Below are 22990 nucleotides of genomic sequence, written 5' to 3'. Positions count from 1 at the left end.
CCTGCCGTCGGAGCTCTTTACCTCCCAGGCAGCTGTCAGTTCCTGACTGTGGTAGGGGACAGTGTAGTGCCTGATTAAGCTCATCACACACAACTCTACCTTTTATTTTTGTACAAACTTTATTTGAAGTGTACAAAAGTAGACTTTATTCATGTTGCTGTACATAGCTGGTCTGCCACTGCTCCCCTGGTGGAAGCAGATTCTCAATTTTTGACACTGTATTAGACATGTGCAATTAGTTTCGTTACAAATTCATTTTTGGAAGAAATTCATCATATTCGTTCATTCGGAAGCATCTAAATGAACAAAAGTCTCTTTTGATGAATGCATATGAAAATTAATTGTCAGAATGAAAATCTGAAAGAACAAAAATCGGAAAGAACGAAAAATGATTCAACCTACGAGTTTAACGAATCGATTACATTCGGATAATTTTGTTTTTCATATTTTCTATTATAATTAAATTATTAACTATTATTACAGTTTTTATTATTATTTATTATTATAAACTATTAAATGATAGGTAAAATAACTAGTCAGTAATTGTTCTATTCAGGTCTCTGTGCCATAGCACCTAATTTGGGATAGATTAGATTTACATTTTTATTGGAATTTCTTTTCAAATTTGGCTAAAGTAATTGTTAATGAATGTAACAAACACAAATGCATCCAAAGGTACGAAATATTCAAAGTAACATATGTCACATCTAAATGAATGAAATGGAATGAATACGAATGCACTCGAAGTTACAAATTATCCAAAGTAACGAATGCCGCATCTAAATTAATATCACGGAGCGAATACGAATGCATCCCACTATCGCTCATAACAAATGATCCAATAAACAAAGAAAACCAAAAAAATGAAACGAAGATGAAACTAAACAAATGTTCCCGTAGTGCAAATGTCTACACTGTAGACTGTACTGTACACAGAGTACTTTGCCATGAGAAGGAGAAAAAAGACCAGACGATCGTGTAGCACTGTAAACCAGAAAGCAGACCTACAATATATTTTCCACATATACATAAATAAATAGACAAAAATAATTACAGATTCTGTTAAGGAACGACGTTTTAAAAATATAAGCATACATCAGGAAAATAATTTACACCAAGGCGATTACTTTACATCCATTAAAATATATTTTCATTTTAAACCTGCATACTACCTGTGGATCTGTACCAGCCAATTGAGAGCTAATATAAAAGTTGCTTTCCTGGCAGACACCTTCTAATCAAGAAAGAAAAAATAAAAACTTTGAACTTGTGATACCTGTTATGATATCAATAAAACTATGCATGTAAGAAATCTAAAATGTGAAAATGTGTAAGCTTGCTTGATTTAACATGATATATCAAGACTGTGAAGGCGTCTAAAGTAATTTTTTCTTTTGAAAAGAGACTTCTGCCCTATCAATGATCTGTGTTCTTTTTCTAAATGTCTAAGCACATATATTGGAAAGCTAGGAAAGCTGTAGGTTAAAGCCTCATACACACAATCGGATTTTCATCAGGGAATTGTGTGATGACAGACTGTTTACCTAAAATCAGACCATTAGTACGCTCCATCAGACAATTTTTGTCCAACTTTCCGCCAACAAATATTAGATAGTAAATTTTCGTCAGACATTGGTCTGTTGTCAGATTTTCGTATTCTGTGTACACAAGTCCGTCACACAAAAACCCAAAGTACAAACACGCATGCTCGGAATCAATGCTCATCAAACATGACATTAGCAGAAGGTGCCCAAAGGGTGGTGCTCAAGAGCTGAAATTCTACATAGTACGTCACTACATTCGTGTTTATTGGCCGACAATTGTGTACTCTTAGTATGTGTGACAGATCTCGGATACCTCTGCTGGGCACCTCCTCCAGACCTGTGTCTTCTGTCCTCCAAACGCGCCCACAGCCTGCAGACTCCCCATAACCCCTTAATCACGAGACAAGCCACACAGGTGTTGAGGGTTAAACATGCAGAGCATAAACTGTTTATTAAATACAAAAACATACACTTTTAAACACAGTTATGGACACTCTCCTTAGCCTTGTCTTAGAGGGGTTAGGGAAACAGGAAGAACTAATGGGAACTCAACACTTGTACATGGAAACAGAAACTAAAGTTGAAACACATAAAGGAATTATGTTAAGCAGGCATCCCCTCCTTACACATCCCCTGCTGGGAGATGTTTTCAGACCTTTGTTTACGCGCCATGATCCAACACAATTAAACACAGCAAAAAGGGGGGGGGATGGGGGAGAAGGGATGTAGTGTTACATTACATTATCTCAATGCCATTTTGTCCCCAAGTCTCTCAGTCTCTTCTGGGCCATAGTCTGTGGGCAGGAGGCCAGCCCACAGTCCCTTTCAAAACACACAGTGACAGTGGGCTCTGTCACAGTATGCAAGACAAGTTCCTGGCACACGCCCTTTGGACAAAAGTCTGGCTGTTGGCCAACAATTCGATCTTGTGTATAAGGCTTTAGACACCCCTGGCCAACATATCTTTGGGGAAATGGCAATCATTCTTGTAAAAAAAAAACAATCAATCTCATTGCCCTCTTGCAAAGTCAGAGCTTAGCATAAAAGTGTATGCTCAGCTGAGCCACGTGTAGATGTTTTAATGAAGCTAGCTGACAGACAAGCCTGGAAGTGGTCTACCTTTGGCTATACATCCAACTTCTATCTCTTTGTCAAAATACTTTATTGTGTAGTCAAGTGAATATTAGACGAGTAAATAAAAAAATAATTATACAAACAAAGTGATGAAGCTCACTTACATTTCTCCAAAAACAAAATTACATATTATCAGATACAATATAGTGATAATTGGTGAAGTATTAAGTAACTGTTGACCAATAATTCAGGATTATCATGAAGATTACGATATCCAAAGTCACTAGAGCAATAAATATAGTCGTAATAACTCTATATGAGTATAAACAAATTGGAGCTTCAATAATGTAATGTGAGTATGGGTAGAAAGAAATAGAAAGGAAGAGAAGAAGGAATGGAAAAAGAGTAAAGAAGTCTGCAAGGTCAAATCGAGAGTCACCACCACCTCTGGAGTGAAGACATTCAAGAAGAAACCTTCTAAATTAACTACCATGGAAGTAGTACCTTTTTGTCAGATGTTGGTGGCATAAAATTTTCTATCCAAGGCTGCCACATTTTTCCAAATTTAGGAATCGTGTTTGTTTCAAGAGCTATCGTTTTAGCATAGGTCATAGTATTGTTCATTCTATTCACTGCTTCATTAATTACCAATGTCATACTATAGAAGTTTTCCCCTTAAAAAAGGCGGGACTTTTTAGGCATAGACTGTGACACCAATTGATTTGGTAAAAATATATATAAAAAAAATGTTTATTTCAACATAAACAAAGAATAATATATTAACATACATTTCCGAACAGGAGAAAGGGACACATTACTTCCTCCATGTGCATATATTTATAAAACCAGAAAACATTTGCTTCCTACATCTTATTCAAAAAGAACAGACTTCTATGACATTGTATATAGGCGTATTCAAAGCATTCTACAAACAAGGTCAAATTGCGTTAATATTGTGCATCCAATGTAACCTACGCGTTACGGAGTTATCTTACTCCTTCTTCAGGGATGATCCATTTTAGCACACTTAAATTTACAAAATAGTAGAATCTATAAAAAACATAAGAAATAATTATATATACGTACAATTAAAAAAAAAAAAACACAACGCACCACTAAAACGCACCACCTATATATATGATCTTCACTCTAAGATGCAGGTCTAGGCTCATAATGAGGGGGGGATGTTTGACCATGTTCTTTTTTTTTTTTATGTACTTTTCTTCCCCCCTCGATTAGGTAAATTTTGGCTCTTCGAACACCATGGGGCTCTTCTGGATGTGATCCCGGCACGCTAAGGCCACTATGGAGGGGAGAAGCCTGCCCTTGGTTGGCAGGTACCTTTTGTTTTTCCCCCCTGGTGGCCTTTTTTCTCGCTCATCGGTATACCTGTAACAGAAATGGGATGTGGGTCTGATCACCCCAGCTTCCCGTTTCTCTGTTTCCCTAGGTTTTCCACCCACGCTCGCCCTATAGACATCTCGGACGAACGTGAGGTTAAATGCGTTTACACATCCTACATGAATGTGCAGTTGCTGACACTTTTGCTGGCGCTGTGCTTCCTGGGGGATGTAGTTTAGTGAACAACACTGTCTGGCCAACTCCAGGGCTAAGGTACAATCTGCGCATGCGTGTCGGTGGGAGCGTAACGCATGACGTCACTCCTCCCACTGCGCCATTTTGGATGTGGGCATGGGGCGACGTCATGCGCCGCACACCCGGGGGACCGCGCTTAGGTGATAGGACTCACAGGTGAGTAATATTTACTTCACCTGGAAGGGGAGGGAAGGAGGTGGGGCGGTGAGATACTTTAATGGGCCAGGAGCAGTCTGTTATCAGTCTGCAATGGCCATGGAGGAGGTGACTTGCTGAGAGATACAATTTAAGGTAAGGAAATATATATACTTTTTTATGTCGGTCTGTATGCAGCCTTATGGAAAAATGAAGGGGAATTAATGGATATAACTGTCCTTCCCCTTCCCATTTTAGGCTGGACCTGCCACGTCTATCTCTGGGGGGAATCTTTTTCTCCCATAGCACCAAAATCCTTGGACTACAGAGAGATTGCGGCGACTTTAAGCCAAATAGATCGCCTTAAAAATGTAAAGGAGTTGCAATATTTGGGCATCTCATTTTAACAATTCTAACATAGGAATCTCAGGTGTTTTTCTCTTCGGGACACAGCAAACTACTCTATGAAACGCTTTTGGGTAAGATTTTTAAAAGATTTTGCAATATTATTATCTTTAGGAATGATCACTATGAGATAGTTTTTTCTAGATAAAGTTCCCCCCTTTCTTTAGGGGTGTTTCCCTCTTAGTACAAATGTAATGACGGAAGTCATACAAGAGGGTTAACATATAGAACCTTTATCTGCCATTATTGGCGCTGCAGTAAAATACATGCAATAATAAAATCTAGGCATGTGAAAATTTGACATGCATTTACTTTACTTGTACACCTCCTCCCTTACAGTCCGCCTATCACTGCGGTCCCGGTTCCCATCCAGGAGGTGGTCAAACATCCCCCCCTCATTATGAGCCTAGACCTGCATTTTGGAGTGAAGATCGTATATATAGGTGGTGCGTTTTAGTGGTGCGTTGTGTTTTTTTTTTTTGAAATTGTACGTATATATAATTATTTCTTATGTTTTTTATAGATTCTACTATTTTGTAAATTTAAGTGTGCTAAAATGGATCATCCCTGAAGAAGGAGTAAGATAACTCCGCAACGCGTAGGTTACATTGGATGCACAATATTAACGCAATTTGACCTTGTTTGTAGAATGCTTTGAATACGCCTATATACAATGTCATAGAAGTCTGTTCTTTTTGAATAAGATGTAGGAAGCAAATGTTTTCTGGTTTTATAAATATATGCACATGGAGGAAGTAATGTGTCCCTTTCTCCTGTTCGGAAATCTATGTTAATATATTATTCTTTGTTTATGTTGAAATAAAATAATTTTTTTATATATTTTTACCAAATCAATTGGTGTCACAGTCTATGCCTAAAAAGTCCCGCCTTTTTTAAGGGGAAAACTTCTATAGTATTTCATGTTGGGATGTTGGCTACTATTAAGCGGATCTTAATTTATACCTCGCACAATTCTGATTTTTAATTACCAATGCCGGAGATCTCAAAGCTTTTGCTAGTGTTTGTTTAGCTGCTGTAAAGAACTGAAGCATCAATTTAAATTGAGAGTGTGTTAACTGGTTCCTGACTGGCGCACGCCAATGTACGTTGGCAGAATGGCATGGACAGGCAGATGGCCCTTTAAGTTTGCTGCCGTGCCATTGTGTGCGCGCCCTATCACAGGGAGGAAGAACGGGGAGATGCTAATGTAAGCAAGCATCTTCCCGTTCTGCCTAGTGACAGTGTCACTGATCTCTGCTCTCTGTGATTAGGAGCAGAGATCAGTGACGTTTCACATGTAGCCACGCCCTCCCATAGTAATAAACATGCCTCAGGACACACTTAACCCTTACCCTGCCCCCTAGTGGTTAACCTCTTCAATGCCAGTGTCATTTACACAGGAATCAGTGCATTTGTATAGCACTGATTGCTGTATAAATGACAATGGTCCCAAAAATGTGTCAAAAATGTCTGATGTATCTGCCATAATGTCGCAGTCATGATATAAAAATTTCAGATCGCTGCCATTACTAGTAAAAAAAAAATTATTAATAAAAATGGCATAAACTATCCCCTATTTTGTAGACGCTATAACTCTTGTGCAAACCAATCAATAAACGCTTATTGCAATTTTTTTTTTACCAAAAATATGTAGAAGAATACGTATTGGCCTAAACTGAGGAAAAAAATATTTTTTGGGAATATTTATTATAGAAAAAAGTAAAAAAAAATGTGTTTTTTTCACAATTGTGGCAATTTTTTTGTTAATAAAAATGCAGGGGTGATCAAATACCACCAAAACAAATCTCTATTTGTTGGAAAAAAACAACGTCAATTTTATTTGGGAGCCACGTTGCATGACCGTGCAATTGTCAGTTAAACCGACACTTTGCCAAATCACAAAAAGTGGTCTGGTCAGGAAGGGGGAAAAATCTTCCAGGGCTGAAGCGGTTAAAAATTCTGGTTTCAGATCAAGTAGAGCCATTGTAGGGTCAAGAGGAATTTTCATTTTAAACAATTTGGATGCAATGTTAAATATTCCCTTCAAATCGGTTTGAGCCTCGGAGCATACCCACCAGATATGAAAGTATGTGCCGAAATCCAAACAACCACCGTAACATGGTGCGTATATTTATCTACCCTGACTGGTACAAGGTATCATCTTGTTAATACTTTATAATTAGCCTCTATCGCCAGTACATTGGGGGTGGCTGTTTTAGTTACTGGCCAGATTTGATTCCAGTCTGCATGTTCATTCCAGGTCCACCTCCCATTTCTGTACATAATATGTTTTTTCTGAGTTGGTTTGGACTAGTATCTGAGAGTATAGGAGGGATATTGTGCCCCTAGTATGTGGATCATTCCTACAGATAGTTTCAAAACTAGTTAATCAATTTAGGGGGGTGTCAGTAACTAGGAAAGGTGTGAAAAATGTTTTAATTTGGAGATATCTAAATAACTGTGATTGAGACAAGCCATATGTTTCACAGAGTGTTGGAAAGGGGATAAAAGATGAAGAATTTACGAATGTATGCATAGTCAGGATATCTAGAGATACCCATTCTCTTAAAGGTTTAGGAGAGAGAGCTGCAGGGTAGAAAGGTAGGTTTGTATAGAATGAAAGTAGAGGATTGTGTAAGGATTGCAGGAGATTTCCAACTTTAAATCTATCCCAAAGAGAAACATAGTGTTTAGTATTAGGGTTTCATAACTCTCTACGATCTTTTGGAGAGATCTAAAGTAGGTTGGATATTGATATAGGGTCACAATCGGCTGTATTTACCTATAAAGGAATTTTGTGGCGTGCGTGATATTTAGTAGGACTAGCTAAGTGTGCTGCCTTATAGTAATATGCAAAATTAGGACCACCTAAACCTACATGTATTTTAGGAAGAAACAGCATGTGTTGATGTATACATGGTCTAGAAGTACCCCATATAAATGACATTGTTCATTTCTGTATAAGTCTCAAGAAATAAGCAGGGATTGGGATTGGTAAGACTCTGAATAAATATAATAATATAGGTAGTATTGTCATTTTGATGGCGTTTATTCTTCCAAACCACGATAACAGGAGGTGGGACCAAGATTTCAGCAGATTTAATATAGTTTTCAAAATATATGGATAATTAACTGAGAAAAGATCTGATAAAAATGTTGAGAGATTGATCCCTAAATGTGGGATTGACTTTTCTGTCCAAGTGAAGGGGAGACCCTGTTTTGCTGAATTTAGTTCCATGTTGGAAAGGGATATATTTAAAGCTAAACATTTTTTAGTGTTAATGGAAAGGCCAGAAAAAAAAGCAAATTCATTGAGGATTGGAATGAGGTTGGGGCCCAATACCTGTGGGGAAGAAAGAAATAATAGGATATCATCCGCAAACAGACAGAGTTTGTGTTGGTAATTACCTAAGTCAATTCCTGTTATAGTAGGGTCTGATATTATCAATTGCAAGAGAGGGGCAATTTGGGACTTTAAATGAAGCACAATTAAGTGCCTCCATCCCAGTAATAGGTACGTATAAAAGGAAGTTGGAACTTTAAATTAAGCACTTGGATAGTGGAGGTAGATTTTGACCATGTTTAAATGTTTATTGATTGTTAAGTAAAAAGACAGTAAAAAGTATCAATTTCATTATATGTAAAGGCATCAATTTAGTAGAGGCATGATATATAGTATATACATACAACAGCGCAAGATAATAATAAATAAATTAAATAGTGTAGCATAATAGGGCCCAGAACAGCATGCCCGATATCGACAAATATACCCATATGGTAAGTATGCATTTACTAGATATAAAAAAAAAAGACTTTTTTGTATATAATTAAAAAAATCAATTAATGATGAAATGAATATGGTTCCATATAAAATATAACTGGGGCATCAAATCAAAATCTTGACGCGTTTCGTGGGTGTATCCCCACTCATCAGGAGCTGATGCGACCAAAAAGTTCCTATGGAATATAAATAAAAAGTATAATATACTAACCATATAGACAAATATATAAGTTAATAAACATTTAATGCATGTAGATGGTTAGCCAGAAACCACTCACCAATCCGGACAGCAAGTGCAGTGCGCGGTGGTAGGCGTAGGGTGGGCCGGGAACATAATCACTCCATGGGAACTGAGGCAGCATGAATATGGATGCGATATCGGGCAGAATATAGGAATGCAAAGGTATAGCAGAGTATCACCAAAAAATTGGGATGTGTTGTAGTTGTTGAGACCAACATATCTGGGAACAAGGTATTAATGTGTATATATGTGTATAATTAATAGTAATAATATTTTACAAAAGACCCCATGCAGAGACTAGCCGTACACACAGCTAGCTCCGAGTGGGGTTTAAAAATGCCGCCAACCCCACATGTGTGAGGCAAAGGGGGAGGGGCGGCACCTGACCTGGGTGATATTATCAATTGGGTAAGTGATGCTATTAGAAGGGCAAATAATAGGGGAGAAAGTGGACACCCCTGCCGCGTACTTCTTTCTATGTTAAAGGAGTCCGATTTATAACCTGTATATTTGAAATACGCTCATGGTTTGTTATACAGTGCCAAGATCCAGTTTATAAAGTTAGGAGCAAGACCCCATTTTTGTAAGTTATAGTGCAAGTAGGGCCAGGTAATGGAATCAAAGGGTTTCTTGATATCCAATGAGAGAAAGCAAGCGGGAATGTGATGTGATTTTGCAATATGTGCTAAAAGGACTGCTCTGCCCACATTATCTCCTGCTTGACGTTTAGGCATAAAGCCAACCTGGTCAACGATGTATTAGTGTGCCAATAATCTTATTAAGATGAGATGCTAATATTTTCGATAGAATTTTAATATCAATATTTAACATGGAGATAGGACAGTAATTAGAGCATAAAGTATCATCTGAGTGAGGTTTCAGAATCATAGAAATAATTGCCATTAATGATTCTTGTCTATAAGGCTTATTTTCTAATATATTACTAAATGCTTCTGCAAGCACAGGGGAGATAATGTCTGCAAAGGTGCAATAATATAGAGCTGAATATCCATCAGGGCCCGGTCTTTTATTTATTCTTAATTATTTATTGCCTGCGAATACATCCTCCACAATTATATGTTCATCTAGTTCGAGTTTTATGAGAAGAAGATATTTGGGGTAGATTTATGCATGAGAAGAAGGAATCAACTTTGTTAGAGTTAAACTTATTTGTTTCTGAGTAAAGGGTGGTTAAATTAGAACCAACTTTCTGAACGATTTTAAGAGGGTTACTAGTGTATGTATTTTTAGCCAATTTAAGTCTAATTGGTTTAAAAGATTTATGTATAGATTTTAGTACTCCAAGTAGTGCCAAGTACGTGCCAGGTTTATTAGATTTTATGCAAAATGCATGTCTGGAAACGATTTAGTGTTTTATCAGCAGAGTGTGTGAGGAATAAATCGTATTCCAATTTTGCTTTTTCTAGCCTAATTTTTCCTATTGGAGTGGGATTATTTTGGAAGGCTGTAAAGGATGAGTTAAATTCAGTTTCTAATTTCCACGCAATATTTCTACGTTCCCGTCCAAGTATCCCTGATTGTTGCTGGAATATTCCTCTTAAAACAGCTGCGCTTCCCAGAGGGTCAATGGGGAAATGTCTGAGCATTTATTATGCTTTACATAGTCTTTTAGATGGATGTTTTAATATTATATCTGGGAGATACCAGGTTGGGTCATGCGCTTTGGGTATGATAGAAGCAAAGTAAAGACTGCATTATGATCAGACCAAGGGATATGGATTATAGTGAATGTAAGTATTTCTGATATAATTCCTGTAGTTAGAAATATGTGATCAATACGGCTCAAAGGTTGATGTGGGTATGAGAGATGTGTGTATTTCCTTTTTGTTGGATTGCTTTCTCTCCATGAATCGACTAATTTGAATTTAGAGAAGACCTGAGAGAGCGACTGTTTAGTTTGGTTTCAGGGAGGGGTAAAGGGGGTTTTATCCAAAAATGGAATCCCCACACACAATAAGTGATTCCATTCTATGTGAATTAACAACTTGAAAAGCGTGTGATAAGAAATGTATAGGCTTTTTTATTAGGTGCATAATATGGGACAACAGTTATTGCTGTGTCCAAAATATATCTGTAAGTATTAAGTAACATCCTCCCGGATCCTTGATTTCAGCCTGTATTGTAAATGGAGTGGAGCGATGGAAAGCTACAAGAGTTCCACATTGTATAGTATCAGCTGAAGCTGTGAATACTTGTAGGTATAAGGAGCTAAAAAATGTGGGTGTTGAGTTTTCGTGAAGTGAGTTTCTTGTAAACATAAAATGTGTACTTTCTTGGCCTGGAATGAACTAAAAGCTTTTGTACATTTTTGCGGAATGTTTAGACCCTGAACATTCAGGTATAATATATTTAATGGTGCCATAGTAGCTGAAACAGTAAGCTATCCTTACCAATCATCCTGAAGTGGTGAAATCTCGACCAAACACTAGCAGATAAAGAGAGGAATAATCTAGAATGGGTAAGAAATAAAAAACATGAAAGATCTTAAAGCATATGAATAAAATGAAAGTACTGAGAAATTCAAGGTTTACCTGTGATGGAGGAAAAGACCCTTCCTCAGGGTTTAAGTGGCCAACATCAAATACCAACATATTGTATGCGGGAACCCGATGAAAGCGAGTTGGGGCATGCGGGACTTCCATGAACAGAACACCTGCCTTAAAAAAACTGTAAAAAAATGAACATCACAACAATGAATGTTCATAAGCCCTAATGGTATTTTGTTAATACCATCTATAATTTGAATGTATATTTCTGAGAAGGATAAATTATTAAGAGGTAAAATTATCAAGCAAAAGTTGTGGAATAAAGTTTCCTAATATGGTTGAATAACGGGGGAAAGTCTAAACGATAAGATCAAATCTGCCCAAAAACTCTGAGTTATATGGTCAATGTATACTAATAAGAACCTCTAAATGAATGGACTTAATGTGCCTATGGCGACTGGGTATCAACGTCAGTTTGTGATTTCTCCAATAAACAAAACAGCCAGTAGATTATGAGGACCCAATTGGAGAGAAACAAAAAAAAATTGAAAATTTAAACTCAGAGCCATAACTAAAATCCAAATGTTGAAGATATAAATTAAACTAATTGGTATATTGTTCCCAACAACCTGGATACAATATATGAAGTTATACGATTTAGATGGGATCTTTACTCTTTCTGTTATTTAGACCAAGTTCTAGGAAAGCTCAAAGAGATATAGTCCATTTGTTGAAGGGACTAAGTCCATAAATTAAGGATGATGTAGTTCTTCCTAGAATTTCTTCCATACCAGAAGTATTTTAGAGAGTTCCGTAAATGTGTTCTTTTATTCCATGCTATCTTCTTGGTCTTGAGGTGGGGATGCATGTCGACTCCTCTTGTGCAGATACTGGTTTCCATTCTTTTCTACGAATTGGGACGAGATCTTTGGAGAGGAAGTAGATGCTGATCGTCTTTGCAAGGCAGTTGCAGTATGAGAGCTCTCTACCAAATTTAGATCTTGAAGGGCTTGCTGGAGTTTTTCCGGTAAACTGCAGGTATGTCTGGTTCCTTGATGGGAGACGTGTAGGGACAATGGGAAACCCCATTGATAAATAATATTATTACATTGTAATTCCATTAATTGGGGCTTCAATGCTTGTCTTCTGGATATAGTTAATTGGGAGAGGTCCGCAAATAGCTGATAATTATGAACCTGGAAGACTAAGTTGTTCTTCTCTCTGGCTGCAGCTAGGAGTTGTTCTTTTGTTCTGTAATAGTGGAACTTAGCTATAATATCCCATGGAAGGCCATCCGCTTTTTTGGGCATACGAGACTGATGCACTCTATCCATTTCTAAGCGTTCCAGCTGTACACCTGGTAATACCTCTTGGCATAATGCAGTTGTTGAGGGTTGTATGTCTATGACAGATTCAGGTATGCCTCTGATATGCAGGTTAGATCTTCTGGCTCTATTTTCATAGTCCTCCAAATTATTCTGCAATGTATTATTTTCTTCTTTAAGGATATCTATTTCAGACATGTAATCTTGTACAGAGTTTTCAATTTATTCTACTTTAAGCTCAAGTGCTGCTGTGCGGTGCCCCAGTTCCCTGATTTCTTTTGTGAGCTTATTAGTAATTTTTTCTGAAATTTGCTTCAGTGCCTTGTGTAGCATTTTTTCAAATTGCTTTAAAATGCTATGTGGGGTAGTAGAATCTTGTGAGGAAGTATGTGACAGGGTTAATTCATTATCTGAGTTTCCTAAGGAGATAGGCTTTATTCATTTTGGAGGTGCTCTGAGGTGTTTGCGGCTGATTCTGAGGAGGCTGGTGTCCTATCATATACTGTCCCCATCTGATAGTGTCCGCTGTGTACTGCACATGCACAGTACACAGCACACACAGATTCCGAAAATACCGGAAGATGAACGGCACCTGCGCCGTGAGTCCAGGTTCTATCCCCACCATCCAAGTGGACATAGAGTTGGAATATAAAAGAGCGAGCACAGCGAGGCTGAGCCCGAAGCGTGGCGAGCAAAGTGAACCCGCGAGGGGCCCTCTAATTTTCCCAACCCTATGTTCGCTTGGATGGTGGGGCTACCACCTCCACTCACGGCGCAGGCGCTGTTCATCTTTGGAGATTTTAGGAAGCTTCTTCTGCTCTGCACTGCGCATGCGCAGTATGGGGCCGACACTATATGATGGCAGGACACTATCTGCTAGAACACCGGCACCATCTAAGATGAAATCCATGCCTGTATGCCTCCAATAGGTTTAGTTTTAGCTTTAATACGGGCTCCTCCTAGCACCATTTTTGTTTTAAAATGGTCCTCTCACCACTATGGTGTATGGGACGAAAGTTCCGTTGCTTTAATTCCACTGGGCTATGTCTCTATGCGGCGGGTATTACTCCTCATGTAGCAGAGCTCTAGCTGAACATGTCCGTCGCACTAGACTCCGTGCATGAGCCTGATCCAACCTCTATCTCATGGCCATAATCATCTTAGAGTCATGTCAAGTTGGTGTTTTTAAAGCGGGAGTCCGCGTTTTTTTTTTTTTTTTAAAAGCCAGCAGCTACCAATACTGCAGCTGCTGGCTTTTAAAATAGTGACACTTACCTGTCCAGCGCGCCCGCGATGTCGGCACCCAAAGCCGATCGCTAGGTCGTCTGTCGGGTCCTGCCGCCGCCATCTTGGGTATGGGAATCAGGAAACGGAGCCTTTCGGCTTCATTTCCCGGTTCCCTACTGCGCATGCGCGAGCTGCGCTGCGCAATGAGGACGGTCCCCGCTGCCTCTGGGAGCTGTGTGTTTCCCAGCAGGCAGCGGGGCACTTGCTGAAGGGGGCGGGCGCTTGCGGAAAGGGGCGTAACGTACGCCCCTTTCCGCAGAGAGCTAGCCCGGAAGTGGGTGCAGTTACCTGGATTATCCAGGTAACTGCACCCCCCTCCCCCCTGAAAGGTGCCAATTGTGGCGCCGGAGGGGGGGAGGAATCCGATGAGCGGAAGGTCCATTTTAGGGTGGACCTCCGCTTTAACATCTGACTTTTTCATCAAATGTACATCAACATCGACGTCACCGGACTCCCCTCCCCTTACCCAAGTACCTCCGCCTGCTAACGAAGGGAAGGGGGAGGAATCCAGTGACGTAAAAGTTCTGATTGAACATAACGCATATGGGGAGGAGCTACGCATGATGTCACCTGCTTCTGCCCTATGGAACTAACATTATTGTCGGCTTTACATGCAGTGTTTATGTGAGTAGTTTGTGTTTGAACACAAAACTTAAATCTTATACTTAAGCGGTGAGCACTTAGATCTTTTCTTTTTACCCATGACCTGGCATCCTTGCTGAGATCTAAGGAGATGTGAGAGAAGTTTATGGTCCGTGTTAACCCTTTTGATACCCGCTTGCATGACCACCTGTTTGCACAGGGGTCCATGCCATAAAGTGAGAGTGATTAGTTAGACCGGAGGTTGAGGGATTGTCACGCTACTGTGGAATAAAAAATGACTTACGTCACTGCTACAGTTTGAATTTAAAAACATATTTGTGTGAACCGTGAAGTCATGGATTGTGGAAACAAACTAGTGTCGGGTGATTGTATATAGTGTATACCACACTTACCACTGACTAATGCAGAGTTGCAATGCAAGGAGATCAGCTAAAAGTAGTTGGATCTGTATGTGCATTATAAAAAAGATTGTTTAATGTAGCACGAAAATTTTAATCTTCAGTAACAGCCCTAATATATATATAAAAAAAAATATATATATATATATATATATATATATATATATATATATATATATGTTTATTTTATTTTATTTTTTTACATATTTATAACATTTTCTTTCATTGTATCCACAAACCCACTATGAAATTATTGTTTCCATGGCTCATACTTCCAAGAATACTGATAAGAAACTCCATTAGTACAGTTCCTTTATACCACTTAGGGGCATACTTTCGAGATGAAAATCCTTTCTCAGAAAGCATATATACAGTATGTTCATGTATAGTGACGTTCACATGATGACCAAACACCAATGCCTTAACTTGTGCCTTTTACCCAAAATAGCCTGAAATGTCTACTCTCCCTATGAATGTCACAACATTAAATTTCATTTGTATTTTGATTCTTCTGCAAGAAACAATTGGCATTGCTCTTTGTGACATCATTGCTAGGCTTGTTAAAGAGGAAGTAAACTCTGATGAGTTTACTTCCTCTTTGATTCCCTGCAAAGGTAAAGCATAATGGGCTACTATGCATTGCATAGTAGTCCATTATGTGTCACTTACCTGACACAGGAGCCAGCGAAGTCACCGTTGTCCCCTGTAGTCCGGAGCATTCATCTTCTCGGTGGATCTCGCTGCTCCGCCGCTGTCATCCGCAATGACGTCACTCCCGCACATATGCACGGGAGCCGCCACTCACGGCATATCACCGTTGACAGCGGCACTCTCAGTGCGCCTGTGTGCCGCTGTCTACGGTGCATGCGCCGTAGACAGCGGTGCCTGTCTTTTGGCAAATATCTCCTAAACCGTGTAGGTTTAGGAGATATTTCTTGGACCTACAGGTAAGCCTTAATCTAGGCTTACCTGTAGGTCAAAGTTGGTTGTAAGGGTTTACAACCACTTTAAACCCAGTGTGTGGGTAGGCTCTTAGAGGACTGTAGTTGATCAGGAAGGACTGACAACACCGGATGTGATTTTGATGCAGCAAAGCACAGCTGAAGCAAGACATTAGGAGCATACTGGATGTCTGTCAGATAATCAGTGATTCGTCTGTACTTTTTGGAGGGGTAACCATAGTAAATATGCACGTATTTCAAATATGTATTGGATGATTTCTATTTTTATATAACATTAACCTTGCAGTGGGTCAACCCCTTCAATCCCCACTCTAATGGTTAACTGTTTTTTTTTTTTTTTTACCTAGGGGATTATAAACAAGATAATATGTTTACCTTCAACCTAACTCCATGGCAGCCTGTGATCTCCTCTGCTGTCTGACAATCCTAGGTTGTGGCCTTCTATACAATGCAGGAATACTGGTCCATAACCGGTGTCATTGAAATGACATCAGACAGCTGAGTCTGGATGTGCAGCAAAGGGAAAAGGCTTAAAAGCTAACATCAACAACAGTATGCCTGTATGAACAAGAAGCAAAGTGAGTATATCACCTTATCCATAATGCCCTAGTCAAAACCAGCAATTAACCCTCGCAATAAGGAGGGAACCCACTGCAAGGGTTGGGAGTTTTTGTCCCGTAGTTTCAGGGTCAGTTCCAATTATAAACACAAATGGAGGCAGCAGAGTGGCTTTCATTCTCTTCCAGTTTGTTAAAGGATTGTTCTTGGTTTAAAATATATCTATTGTAGTATTGTTCTTTACAGATTCATTGTGTTTATTTTTTTGTCTTCAACAAAAGAGCTATATTATCTTCTAAACAGACCTTGGAGCCTATTCCATTTGTATGTTCAAGGGGAACTATTAATAAAAAAGTTACATTTTATTTTATTTTTCCTTGATTTTTCACACAATGCTCATCTGTCATTATTCTCACAACTAAAACAGAAGAATATCATCTTTTCATTAGTTATTCCATATGTTCAATAAACATGGTAAATCATAAGGCAAAACATCTGCTTTATAGACAGCATTATCAGCATTACATTCTACATCCTAGCATGAGATAAAAGATGCATACTGAAATAAAACAGTTTGAGTTTTCATACAATAATGACATGTTTTATTTAGTTCTGTTACCATTAACCAGTTCCCGACCGCCGCACGCCAATGTACATCGGCAGAATGGCATGGGCAGGCATATTTGCGTACAGGTACGTCCATTTCTATATGCCGCCCTGCCACTGCGTGCGTGCCACCGGCGGTGCACTCGCGTGCCAGTCCCCCGTGAGTCCGGGCGAGGGTCCCGCGGACTCGATCAACGCGGGGATACCCACAATCGTCTCACGGGGAGGCTGAATGGGGAGATGTCATTGTAAACAGAATCTCCCCCATTCTGCCTAGCAACAAGTGACGCCGATCTCTGCTCCATGTGATTGGAGCAGAGATCAGTGTTCACTAACACAAAGCCCAGCCCCCCACAGTTAGTAACACTCCCCTAGGTACACTTAACCCCTACACTGCCACCCCCTGGTTAGCCCCTTCACTGCCGGTGTCATTTACACAGGGATCTGTGCATTTATATAGCACTGATTGCTGTATAAATGACAATGGTCCCAAAAATGTGTCAAAAATGTCTGATGTGTCCTCCATAATATCGCAGTCACAATAAAAATCGCTGATCGCCACCATTACTAGTTAAAAAAAAAATAATAAAAATGCCATAAAACTATCCCCTATTTTGTAAACGCTATAACTTTTGCACAGACCAATCAATAATCGCTTATTGCGATTTTTTTACTAAAAATATGTCTAAGAATATGTATCGGCCTAAACTGAGGGAAGACAATGTTTTTTTATATATTTTTGGGGGATATTTATTATAACAAAAGGTAAAAAATAATGTGTTTCTTTCAAAATTGTAGCTCTATTTTTGTTTATAGCGCAAAAAATCAAAACTGCAGGGGTGATCAAATACCACCAAAAGAAAGCTCTATTTGTGGGAAAAAAAGGACGTCAACTTTGTTTGGGAGCCATGTCGCACGACCGCGTAATTGTCAGTTAAACCGACGCAGTGCCGAATTGCAAAAAGTGGTCTGGTCTTATGCCAGCAAAATGGTCCGGTCTAAAAGTGGTTAAGATTGTTTATTTGTTTCTATTTATTATGACCTTGACAAGTATGGACTAAAAACACATTTAAACTTCTTGTAATATACTGCATTATGTATAAAAAGGGCTTTTTTGCATTGCTTTGGAACTATGGGGGTTATTTACTAAAGGCAAATCCACTTTGCACTGCAAGTGCACTTGGAAGTAAAGTCATTGTAGATCTGAGGGAACATGCAAGGAAAATAAAAAATAGCATTATAGCTTGCACATGATTGGATGATAAAATCAGTAGAGCTTCCCCTCATTTCAGATCTACCCCTTAGATTTAGAGTGACTGCACTTTCAAGTGCACTTTCAGTGCAACGTGGAGTTACCTTTTCGTAAATAACCCCCTATGTTAAAATCACTAGATTAAAGTTTACCTCCAGGCAAATAAAAATAGATATATATTTACCAATTTAACTGGTATATGTATCTATCTGTACAGAAAATGTTGGATTGGACGTGGAAAAGCAGCACACCGTGCTCATGTGCTTAGATGGAACATGCTGATGGGAGAAGAGAGAGTTATTCTTGACCTCAGTAGTGTGCTGCTTCTCTTTTTTTACCATCCAATCAAATGATGAGGGAGGAACAAGTTGTAATATTTAACAGAGAAGTCGAGCTAAAGCTCATTTGATTGTACTTGTCCTATAGATCACAGGAGTGCAATTAGTTTTGCAGTCCTGTAACCCGTTTTCAGCAGAGAGCGAGCTGGAGTACGCCCTCTACTGACATCACCGATACTGACACCCATATCAGACTCTCAGCGAGCCGCTCAGATCCTGAGCTGGCCCCTCTGCTCCCCCTCACTCACTGGAGCACTGAGCTGTGGAGGGGACAGAGCGGCCGGCTCAGGCTCTGAGTGGCTCGCTGAGAGGCTGAGACGGGTGTCAGTCCAGGCACTGTGACTTACGGTCTGCAGCCCTCTGCTCATGGAGCTCTGACACAGAGCGATCGGCAGTGTTCAATGGTTCTGTTCTCAGTGTAAAAGTGCCAGGGGACAGATGCAGCATCGGATCCATGCTTGCTGCATCCACCTAGGTAAGTATGAATCAGGAAAAAAAATCCTTTTCTTCTCTTTTAATTGCAGTAGAGGAAAGTCAAGTCTAGAGGCTGGCTGTGTTTGGCAGCTCTGTGTAAATCTCAAGAATAAATAGTGAGCAATACAAATCCTTTGGCAGATAAAACAGATCATTTTTATTTAATTTATTTAATTTGTGCATGTACCTAATTACCTGGAGTTCAACTCTAAAAGTACCCTTCTGTAATCAATTTTCCCAAAGCTGCTGCATATTAGTTACTTTTCAACTTTAAACAATTTGCTGGTTCATATTTTGTGACTAAAATATCTGCGCCAATCTATCCCTTAAACCTAGTGATTTCAAACTGGGAGGAGCCTGTGACTTCAACACATATGATTGGGAAGCAGAGAGCAAACGCTGGGGACACAGGGTCAATCTGCGGATGTTTCAGTGATCCATGGGGGAATTCACCCCAACCACAGAAGTGAATGACATGTGTGCACCAGGAATTGTGCATCTGTAAGGCCGCGTACACACGGGCGGACTGTTCGCCCAACTTTGTTCGCTGAACAGTGTTTGGGCGGACAGTCCGCTCGTGTGTGGGCTTTCAGCGGACAGTTTCAGCGGACAGTTTGACGGACAAGGTTTTTCGGAATTTCCGAAAAACTGTCCGCTGAAACCTTGTTTCAGCGAACAGTCCGCTCGTGTGTAGGCTTGTTCGTCAAACAAAGTTCCGCGCATGCTCAGAAAGGATTTTCACGCCGAAAGTTATAATGCAGTGTATAGGACGTCGTATTTTCCGTCCCGTCGTACGTGCCGTTCACGTCATCGCGCACGGTTTCAGCAAACTGTTCGTCCGTCGTGTGTGGCCATGTCCGTCCATGCTAATTTTGAGCGGACTGTTTGCCGAAACTGTTTGACGGACAAAGTTGGGCGAACAGTCCGCGCGTGTGTACGCGGCCTAAATGTGAGTTTTATACTGTTGATTTTATTAAAGATAGTGTTTTTTATACGGTAAGCACTATGTTAGTTATTTTCTTACCCTTATGATACCTGTAAACCTTTGTATCCAAGGGATCAGGCCCTTATACAGACAGAGGAACGGCAGATTGCTGGATTGATACCCCTAAGGGGAAGGCATTGGATACAGTTGGTTGCATTTTGAATTGCACGCCAACTGCATAGACAACCCAAAATCAAAGTAGACTTACGGGCATAGTTCACATCATTGCAGTGAAGTGCATTGCAGTTAAAAAAGTAGAGCATGCTGCATTTTTCCACACTGCAAAAGCCAGCTAACGAGATACAAACACTCTGGAAACATGCTTCCAATGCCCCTTACCATGCCCCTTTAACCCCAAAAACCCAAGCCCAAAAATGTATAGAAAAATGCACTGTGAATGCAGCACAAAAATGCATTCGAGCACACATCAAGCGCACATCAAGCGCACGTCAAGCGTGCTTCAAATTCATGTAAACATGCAGTTATGTGCAGTTTCTGGCGTGAATTCTAATAGTTAAATAATGCTTAAAAATGCAGTAAAATAATGCACATGGAAACAAATGTGCAAATGTTCAATTTACTAAGAATTGGGTGATAAATAACTACTGTGACAAAGTTTACACAATGCGGTAATTACCACATATTTTCATGCTGTAATTTATTGCATTGAGCTGGTTGCTAAGGGGTGGGCCGGGAAGCCAGCTGCTGTGTCCTTAACAACAGATGCCTGCTGACAGCTGAGTATGAAGAAAACATGCCGGAAATTTATAAATGTATGTAAAAAAAACATTGTTGGGTCCCCCAATGCATATCAGACCCGGATCTAAATGCCAACATTTTTTTTTAAATGTGGGGTCCCCCCAAAATCTATACCAGACCCTTATCCAGTCATGCAGCCTGGCAGTTCAGGAAAGGTAAGTTCCACCCCTCCTGAACCATACCAGGCCACATGTCCCCCCATCCCAATAAACCTTGCCCCCATGTTGATTGGGACAAGGGCCTCTTCCCCCACAACTCTGAGCAGTGGTTGTGGAGGTTTGTGGGCGGAGGCCTTATCAGAATCTAGAAGCTCTCTTTTAAAAGTTGTACCCCTGCTCATTCACCAAAAAAAGTATCAAAAAGAAAAAAAATAGACGCCCATTTTTTGACAATTCTTTAATAAAATAAAAAAAAACAATCCCCCCAAGTAGGTCCAATGTCAATCACACCGCCTGTCGTACCTCTGGACCTGAAGAATAGGGAATAAAAAACCTCCGGTCCCAATGAAGGCTCCTGCCGACTGCTTGCTCCTCCACCTGACCGTTCCTAAATAGCAAAGAGAAAGGGTCACCCAGTGAAGTCAACATGCTCCTGGTCAATGCCAAGGAGGTGACGTCACCGGGTGACTCCATCCCTTAGCTATTTATGAACTGTCAGATGATGAAGCAGGCAGTCGGCGGGTGCTTTCATCGGGGCTGAAATTTTATTAAAAATGTTTTTGTGTCAGGTGGCGTAGTGGGCATCGTGATTGACATTGGATCTACTTTAATTTTTTTTTAATTAAGGAATTTTCAAAAACTGTGTGTGTTTTGATTTCTTTTTAACATTTTTTTGGTGAATGAGTAGGTGTACAAATGTACCCCATAGTCATTCACATGGGGTCAGGATCTGAGGGCTTCTTGTTAAAGGGGACTTCCACTTTCTGATAAGCACCCCACCTTCAGACCCTTACAGCCACAGCCCAGGATAGCATGAGGTTCCCCTTAAAATCCATACTAGTCTTGAAGATCCTGGTATGCATGGGGGGACCCCATGCTGGGTTTTTTCATCCTTTTTAATTGCCAGCATGTTTTCTTTACATTCAGCTGTCAGCAGGGAGCCCACTGACAGCTGATGAGCCACCAATTCATAAGGATGCCGTGGCCGGCTTCCTTAGCAGTCAGCTATTGGGGGGGGGAACCCGCACGCTGTTTCTGAAAAACTGCATGTGATACTGCCAGCAAAATCCTAGTAATAAATATTGTGTGTTTTTTACTTCCCTGTTCCATTTGTGAATTGGACTTAAGAGTTGATGTATGTTTTTTTATCCATATTTACGGTAAATAACGCATACTAGGTTTTTTTTTTTTATACCGCATACCTGTCACTGTTACCTAATTTCACCAGCAGCCAAATTACATGGTTTTAAATGGAAATAAGGGATTAGCTACTAACTCTGAAAAAAGAATTATTACTAACAGCAATGTTTAGACTTCTTAGGCTGAAAATTTTAGACAGCATAAGCAGTGAAGGGATAATGAGGGAAACCATTTTTTTTTACAAATAAAGGTCTCAAAAGTGTGGCGTGCATTTGTATTCAACCCCCCAGGTCAATACTTTGCAGAACCACCTTTCGCTTCAATTATAGCTGCAAGTCTTTTGAGGTATGTCTCTACCAGCTTTGCACCTCTAGTGAGTGAAAATGTTGCCCATTCTTCTTTGCAAAATAGCTTAAGCTCTGTCAGATTGAATGAAGAACATCTGAGAACAGCAATTTTCAAGTCTTACAACTGATTCTCAATTTGATTCAGGACTGGATTTTGACTGGGTCATTCTAACACATATGCTTTGATCTAAACCATTCCATTGTAGCTCTGGCTGTATGTTAAGACCTTCTCAGTGACAGAAATATGGGAGCGGTTGCATTCAAGGAAAATTAATGTTTAGTATGAGTTTTCTTTGTAATGAAGTGAGTTTCTGTGTGGAGTCTGGCAGAAAAAAAAATCAAGGGCGGAATGTGTTGCATTTGTTAAACAATTTGATTTTTTTATAGTAATCACACATAACATTACATGGGACAGTCTGTTTAGTAGTTGGTTATAGAAACAGAAATCTGATTACTGTTAGGTTTGGCTTGAGTACATACTTCTCAAACAAATTCTGTTGGCTGCAATGGGACGT

The sequence above is a fragment of the Lithobates pipiens genome, unplaced genomic scaffold (genome assembly GCF_037356315.1).
Source record: "Lithobates pipiens isolate NorthernLeopardFrog02 unplaced genomic scaffold, aLitPip1_a1.2 Scaffold_16, whole genome shotgun sequence".
Classification (NCBI taxonomy): Eukaryota; Metazoa; Chordata; class Amphibia; order Anura; family Ranidae; genus Lithobates; species Lithobates pipiens.
This window is presented reverse-complemented; position numbering follows the sequence as displayed.